Source organism: Neoarius graeffei, chromosome 10 (assembly GCF_027579695.1).
Source record: "Neoarius graeffei isolate fNeoGra1 chromosome 10, fNeoGra1.pri, whole genome shotgun sequence".
In the NCBI taxonomy this organism is placed as follows: Eukaryota; Metazoa; Chordata; class Actinopteri; order Siluriformes; family Ariidae; genus Neoarius; species Neoarius graeffei.
In genome coordinates, this window is record NC_083578.1 from 63,204,853 (window position 1) to 63,213,545 (window position 8,693).

The window sequence follows — 8,693 nt, forward strand, 5'->3', positions numbered from 1 at the left end:
TCGGAGCGCCTGTGACCGACAGCTTCAGCAACCAATAGAATTTGAGTTTACAAACACGTCATATGTGACGCAAAGCAGGAAGTCCTTCGACAGTCTCGTCAACTGACCACATTTTAAAACTTCCTACACTCATTCTCCAATGTAACCTTTACAAACACAAATGTAGCATGTGATTTTAATAATTTCTGTATATATTCTTTATTAAGGTATCACAGACTGACTGTAGTAGTGTTTAACACTCCGATATAATTCTGCATAAATCCAGTGAAGTGTAACTGAAAACAGTTAAAAATCAGCGAAAAACTAAAATGTAATTCATAAATATCATAACAGTAAGGCCAGGCCAAACAGTATAATGTCCTACTTTTAAATCAGAAGCTTATTTTATTTTTAAGAATAGATATTAAAGTACTCATTTATTTTGAAGCTTAACATAACGAGTGCTGTTCATTTTGTTAGTTGTAACAGCTAGAACGGAATCAGTGTCACGTGGTTTATTGCGGTAAAGACGGTTTCACCTTCAAATATTCGGATTAACCTTTATATTAGTGTTGGCAGAATGAAACTTTACTCCAAACACAATGCACTCTGGTGGTCAAAATGATGAATTACAGACTGTAGCCTGTGAGGGCTGCAGCGAGTTTTGGGGTTCCGGTTAACAAATGTGTGACATCCCATGATTCGAAAATCATTGGAATGTTATTTTATAAACATGCTTGATTAATCAATCAACGTGGTGGCACGGTGGTGTAGTGGTTAGTACTGTCGCCTCACAGCAAGAAGGTTCTGGGTTTGAGCCCAGTGGCCAATGGGGGCCTTTCTGTGTGGCGTTTGCATGTTCTCCCTGTATGGGTTTCCTCCGGATTCCCCCACAGTCCAAAGGCATGTGGTTAGGGTGACTTGGGGCAGCCATGGCCTGAAGGTTGGGCTGTGCCTTGAGCAAGGCACCTAACCCTCCAACTGCTCCCCGGGAGCTAGAGCACAGCTGCTCATTGCTCACGTGTGTGCATGTGTGTGTTCACTACTTCAGATGGGTTAAATGCAGAGGAGAAATTTCATGAGTGTACATGTGATAAATAAAGGCTTCTTCTCTTCATTTAATTATGCTTGTTGATTTTGACGGTAGGCGGCACGGTGGTGTAGTGGTTAGCACTGTCACCTCACAGCAAGAAGGTTCTGGATTCAAGCCCAGTGGCCGACAGGGGCCTTTCTGTGTGGAGTTTGCATGTTCTCCGACAGGGGCCTGTCTGTGTGGGTTTCCTCCGGGTGCTCCGGTTTCCCCCACAGTCCAAAGACATGCAGGTTAGGTTAATTGGTGGCTCTAAATTGACTGTAGATGTGAATGTGAGTGTGAATGGTTGTCTGTGTCTATGTGTCAGCCCTGTGATGACCTGGCGACTTGTCCAGGGTGTACCCCGCCTTTCGCCCGTAGTCAACTGGGATAGGCTCCAGCTTGCCTGCGACCCTGTAGAACAGGATAAAGCTGCTAGAGATAATGAGATGAGATGAGATTACAGAGCTCCTTTGTTTCTTTGCTGGTTCCATGGCTACAAAATATCTCTATCACCAATTCACTCATACAGCAAATTCCTTAAACAACACTCCAAGTGTGTATCAGACTCTGCTAAGTGTTTATTTGGGAAAATACTACTACTAATAATAATAATAATAATGTGGGTGGCACGGTGGTGTAGTGGTTAGCACTGTCGCCTCACAGCAAGAAGATCCTGGGTTTGAGCCCCGTGGCCAACGAGGGCCTTTCTGTGCGGAATTTGCATGTTCTCCCCATGTCCGCGTGGGTTTCCTCCAGGTGCTCCGGTTTCCCCCACAGTCCAAAGACATGCAGGTTAGGTCAACTGGTGACTCTAAATTGACCATAGGTGTGAGTGTGAATGGTTGTCTATGTGTCAGCCCTGTGATGACCTGGCGACTCGTCCAGGGTGTACCCCGCCTTTTGCCCATAGTCAGCTGGGATAAGCTCCAGCTTGCCTGCGACCCTGTAGAACAGGATAAAGCGTCTAGAGATAATGAGATGGATTCCAAATAATGACATTTAGTTAAAATGTTGGAAAGGTAATCTGCCCCTCAGTATTCACTAATCACTCACTCATGAATATGTTCACCACTCGAAGATAAACTATTCACATACAGTTAAAGTGTTTGGTATTTAAACTGAACAATTTGGTATGTTCACACAAACACTTTCAAACTAAAAAATTCAAAGAAAACACATGGGCCCCAGTTTGCTGAATTTAAACAAAGCTTATGTTTTGATTCAGAGTCAGGGTGCCAGATTGGATCGGTTTAATGAGTGTCATCTTTTGTTTGTGTTATTGTCCATCTACTGAGGTTGAAGTTGGCGGATTTCTCACACATGGAGCTGTGAAGCAGGAAATACTCTTGACCTTTTATGCCACTTTGCTACTCTGGATATTTCTGTATATTGTAAAGGTTTAATAGAAAAGAATGAACAAATGGTAATTAGCTGATGAGTTAGCTCAGGCATGTTAGAATTAGAGAGTATATACTGCACTAAGTGAATGGCTGTAAGTCTAAAGGAAGCCTGTTCAAGTGATAGGACTGTATATCAGATATTACTATATCCACATTCACTGGATATGAGCAATCGTGCACTCTGATTGGCTACTCTACTACTAGGCTATCAGCGAGTACAGTGAGTAGAGAAAAACAAAATGGTGGAGCATGTTGCTGAACCAACGGAGGACAAAATAAAAACTCTACTCAAAAATAAAACCCCAAAAAATACAAAAAAGCAACAAACTACGGAATAAAAATATTTGATAGTACGAATGTATGTTTTTTATTTTTCAAGAATTATTATTATTGCATTTTTCACAAATTGCTACTGTCATTTTGCAAGTTTGCTTACATTCTAAGTGGGTAAAGTTTTTATTTATTGAATTTGCAAAAAATTAAAATAAAAATGCTCTGTTTCTCAAAATTCAGTGAATGTGGATATAACAGTTATTCCACTCAATCTCGTTATAGACGGCTTACGTGCCTCATTGGCTATCAGCTCTGTACGACAAGATTTTGTGGAATAACTGTTAATTATAATAAGGATAAGGATCATTAGTGATTGTTGATGGTAAAATATACATATGGATCAATGTATAGTGTTTCTGAACCTCTCAGGCTGCTGAGGACCTAAACTGTCCATTATTTGTGCATCCATGGGATATGCAGGTGGATTGATGAATGGCCAAGTACTGGCTGCCTTGGCTAGTTGGTGACTATGAATTAATTCTGGCAGACAATATTTTAAATCAAATTCTATTGGGTTATTTCAATTAGATTTTTTCCTCAGATTACAGTAGATAGAGCACCGTGATGCTAGATTCAAATGATTAGTGACCATTTCATAAACATTTTTCCTCAGTAAAAGACTTGTTTTTTCAGGCTTAGTTAAAAATGATTCTTAAATGGTAAATTGTGAAGTATTACTGTATTAACATGATAATAGTTCAAGGTCATCAGAATATGGTCACTTCCTGATAGGTATGCCTTCAGAAACTACGTATAATGGCTATTTGCTACATGATCTTGGGGAGTATTTCTGAGAGATTCCCAAAGCTCAAGGTCTGCTTTGCTCACGGAGGTTGGTTATGAAACACTGAAATGTTCAGCTCTGAAGGTGAGAACTGGCATCGTGTTGTCTGATTAATGCTACGGTACATCATCTCTTCAAGGTGGTGCTTTTTCATATACGATTGGATGAATCGAGCATGGATTCAATGTCCAGTCAGACCTGTGTGCGACAGACAGTATAAGATCAATCCATGTAAATACTTAGGATCATTTTACAGACTCTCTGGTCCATAACCCATTTGCTCTTCGGTTCCTCATTGATGTCATCTGAAAGGTAGGATTTCTATTTCATCTCAGGAAATACTGCATGTCTGAAATCTAGTACTACATACTATCAAATTATTTGAAGTAATCTGTTGGGTTTCTTAATACAGCATTCAAGTGTGTGTATGGAAGTTTTTCGAAAAGCCAAGTCACAGCCTACAACTTCGAAATGTTGCACTTTTAGATGCACAACGATTGAAAATATAAATTCAAGTCCTGTGGATAATTTCCACATTATGGATGTGACCTTTGAGCTCATATCAGATGAAATTTCAAAGATCTCAATGCATCATTCAGTATCAGTGAGAGGTGCTGTCAGGGGCAGAGCTAAAGGGGGGCGGGCGGGGCCATTGCCCCTGGGCCTTTGGCCCTCCCCCTAGCCGTACAGGGCCCCACCCTTTGACATTTAGGCCCTCCCAATAAATGTGTCTTACGCGATTTCATTGGAAATTCCTTGAAACCTACAAGTTTTCACATGATTACAGACTAGTTGACCTATATATCTCATTTTTGCTACACATTCTTATCATGGTTAAAACAAATAAAATTTAAAAAAACCCTGTGAAGTCCCTAAACAAACTTAAAATATAATAAATCGTAATGTTTTCAAGCTAAACTAAGCTGTTCCTTTTGTATTTAATTGTTTTTCATTTGAGGAATTTGCAAAAAAAACTGCAATGCATGATGGGTAGGATCTAAAGGCTGCCTAACATCCTCATCTGTCTGACGACATACAACAAGAGTCTGGCAACTTATTGAGCCCAGAGAGCAGGGACATAACCTTGAAACGCCTCTGCCCAACCCGCTGGTCCTCCCGCTACGATGCGCTTGTTGCGTTAAAGTACAGATATGGAGACGTCATTAAAGCTCTCACTTACAAGCGATAAAACGAATGAACAAGATGAGGCAGATGCACTTAAAAAGGCCATTACTAAATTTCAGTTCATATTTTTAATCAGCCTTCAGACAAAGATTTTGGAGTGCACTAATGCCATCTCAAGGTTACTGCAGGAGACAACCATTGATCTCCTCAAAGCGTCTGCATTATTGCAGAATGCTGTACAAACTCTACAGGAATACAGGGAGCAGTTTGATGAGGCAAAGGCTTCCACTATGGCATTGGCTGTGAAATGGGGCAGTCAAACGCAATTTGTAGCCACCAGGTTGAAAAAAGTGAAGCGCCACTTTGATCACCTTAGCGAAGACAGTTGGCTTTCCGATGCAGAACATTATTTTCGGGTGAATGTGTTCTATGCATACCTTGATGTAATCATTCAGCAGCTGTCACAAAGGTTTGTCAGTTTAAATCGGACTGCTCATTTGTTTGAGGCTATTCATCCAAATACGCTCCAGCATGCCAAGGATGAGGAGCTATATGAAGTGGCCCATCGACTGTGTGATCACTATGGTCGGGATATTGACTCCAGCTTTCCTGGTCAACTAGTCAAGTTTATTTGTATAGTGCTTTTAACAATAAACATTGTCGCAAAGCAGCTTTACACAATTTGAACGACTTAAAACATGAGATAATTTTATCCCTAATCTATCCCCAATGAGCAAGCCTGTGGCGACGGTGGCAAGGAAAAACTCACTCAGACGACATGAGGAAGAAACCTCGAGAGGAACCAGACTCAAAAGGGAACCCATCCTCATTTGGGCAACAACAGATAGCATGACTATAACATTAACAGTTTTAACAAGAAGTCAGTTTTGTTGATGTTATAAACTCTTCATTGATGGAAACTTGAGTGCAAAACTGTTCATGACAACTGCAGTCCTAAAGTTAGCAAGTCAACTGTAGTCCTCAGCCATAAAAGCATTACTGTAAGTGTCCAGAGCGTCTTCCAAGTGTGACTTTCAACTGTCCTCATGAGGTCGTCCTCCACAGGAGTGATGCGATGAGACTGCAACCAGACACAGGGCACCAGGATGGATCAGGCAGGTCCGAGGAGCAGAAGAGGTTCAGCATCTCGATCCCAGGACCAACATGTAACTCAGAGGGACAGATTTGGGGGGGGGGGGGACACAGGTTGTTAGGTATGCCCAATGTCACCTGAATAAGTAGGAACAGTATACATATTGCACCGAGTACAAGCAGGGACTCCAGCAACTAACTATGACAGCATAACTAAAAGGGGAGAGTCAGAAGGTAACACAGGCATGAAGAAGCCCCAGGACATAAAGCAGCAGCCACTACACTGTCAACAAACGTGAGTGAGCAAGCAAGTGGGGACTGACAGCATCCATACATCCCAGTTTACCAAAACACTCTATGTCTGAGGACCCTCCAGATCTACACCTTTACCTCATAAACACCATTAACAAAAAGCTTGACTAAACAGATATGTTTTCAGCACGGCCTTCTTGCTTTTTCTCACTCTCCCCATCTCAGTTGCGACAGCAGAGCGCTCTTTCTCCAAATTAAAATTGATAAAAATTTATCTCAGGAGTGCAATGGGTCAAGAGAGACTGTAGATTGGCCATTTTATCAATTGAGAATGAGCGAGCAAGAGCGCTTCACATCCCTCAAATAGTCGACGACATTGCGGAGTGCAAGGCGCGTCGAAGGCCTTTTTAATGACGAACGCAGCTTTCCGTGTTGGCTTTGTAGTTGAAGATGTGCTTACACAATGAGGGTGTATCATTCATGATTGCTGGATTTTTTTTTTTGTTGTTGTTGTTGTTGTTGTTTAGTGTCTATTTGGAACATCATAAAAAATGAATGGAAAATACAGGCTATGTAGGCCCATAAAAAATTAAAAATAAAATAATAATAAAAAACTTGGGCGGCACGGTGGTGTAGTGGTTAGCGCTGTCGCCTCACAGCAAGAAGGTCCTGGGTTCGAGCCCCGTGGCCAGCGAGGGCCTTTCTGTGCGGAGTTTGCATGTTCTCCCCGTGTCCGCGTGGGTTTCCTCCGGGTGCTCCGGTTTCCCCCACAGTCCAAAGACATGCAGGTTAGGTTAACTGGTGACTCTAAATTGACCGTAGGTGTGAATGTGAGTGTGAATGGTTGTCTGTGTCTATGTGTCAGCCCTGTGATGATCTGGCGACTTGTCCAGGGTGTACCCCGCCTTTCGCCCATAGTCAGCTGGGATAGGCTCCAGCTTGCCTGCGACCCTGTAGAAGGATAAAGCGGCTAGAGATAATGAGATGAGATGAATAAAAAACTTTGAGCAAGTTCTGTTCTAATATAGCCTGATTATATGCCGCAGGCCTTCTGTTTGCAATTTCACCATGGCTAGGTCCAAAGGCTATGTTCTTAAAAACTGCTTTTTGTTAGATATAGCCTGAGTAGGCCTATATGCCGCAAGCCTTCTAATTTGTTTGTTTGCAATTTCACCATGTGGTGGGAGGTGCTGATTGGTGTTTTGCCCTGGGGCCTTGTGTGCAGTTGTTCCGCCACTGGGTGCTGTATATCTGGTCATGTGACCATTCAGAAGGCATGCAAGCAAACATTTAAAAGTAAGATATTCATGTACATATTAAAGACTATGAAAGGTAAAATATTTTAACATTAATATAAAAGAGGATCTACTGTATATAACAGAGATCCAAATCAGCACACTATTTAAGACTAAGATTGAAGGTGATGTTTTTGTGTTACAGACATAACCTGTCTGAATAAGTCTGTCTTTATAAGCACTGTGCACTCTTCTGTTCCAGGATAAGGTGACGTTAGGAACAGATTCCCCATTTCTTCTTGGAGAGCTTGTGCCAGGAATATTGATCGAATCAATGCGTGAATTTGACGGCACACTAAAGGTACCAGGTCCCAAATGCTGATTTGATATAAATCCTCCCACAACACTCTGATAGTTCACTGATTAGAATATTTGTGCAGATTTACTCAAATTTCAGATTTGACTGTTTCGATTTGATCATGCTTTGCCAACACTCAGCTGGAGTTGTATTGTTTTTCTTTTTCTTACTTATTTGCAGGATAAACTCCTGGCAGGAAATGCTCTCAAATTGTTGGGTCTTGACAGGAAACAGATTGAGTGACGTGCTAAGAATTCAGTTGCCTGCCTCATTGGTGCCAGAACATAAAAACGAAGGTGCAGTGGATTGTTTCAAGATTTCTGGAAAGATGAGAGACATTGTCCTAGAAACAATAAAATATCTTTTCTTTGCAGTTTCAGTGGTGTGATTTGATCAGTCACTCATCATCAATTTCTCATCACTGGAGAATGCATGTCAGGAATAAAACATGACAGGGCATGTTCTTATAGCAAAATGGTCAACAGCAAAATATTCCCGTGTCAAAAAGCCTACAAGTTAGCATAATAAACATTCATGGAGTTCCAGCTTTAGGTTTGTGGCTCACTAAACATGTCTACTTTCAGATAAAACAAGTAGTCGAGCCAGGAATAGATGATCAGGAAAAGATTCGGCTCTCATGCTCTGTACAGCCTGACTTAAAGGCCTGAATTGTGAAAACTGATGTTTCAGTTCATTCATTTTTAGACTATAGAAACAAAGTAGAATCAGAAAGCAGAGTATTTAAACAGTGTTATAAACACGGCTAGAAATAAATGTGACAATAATATTTCACAGCGTCCGTATCTGTGCGTGCTGATTGCGCTCAAATCAGTATCAGGGGTTTCCCATAACGACTGGGTCCCAAGCGCGCACAACACGCTCCAAGAGCATGCGCAGCCACTCGAGTTGCACCAGCCTCAAGTGCGCAAAAGCATGACAGTCAAGCGTTCACCTGCTGTGTGACTACAACTTTTAGCTCATGTGTATATCGCCATACATTGCCACCAAAATGCCTCATTTTCATCGATAACCCATAGAAAAGCATTACGAGCTGTAGTGT

At 41.5% G+C, this 8,693-nt stretch overlaps 1 pseudogene; it reads left to right on the forward strand.

Annotated features, from left to right (window-relative positions):
• Positions 1-2,540: 2,540 nt before the first annotated feature.
• On the forward strand, positions 2,541-7,952 carry LOC132893540 (2-amino-3-carboxymuconate-6-semialdehyde decarboxylase-like; annotated as a pseudogene).
• The last annotated feature ends 741 nt before the right edge of the window (positions 7,953-8,693 follow it).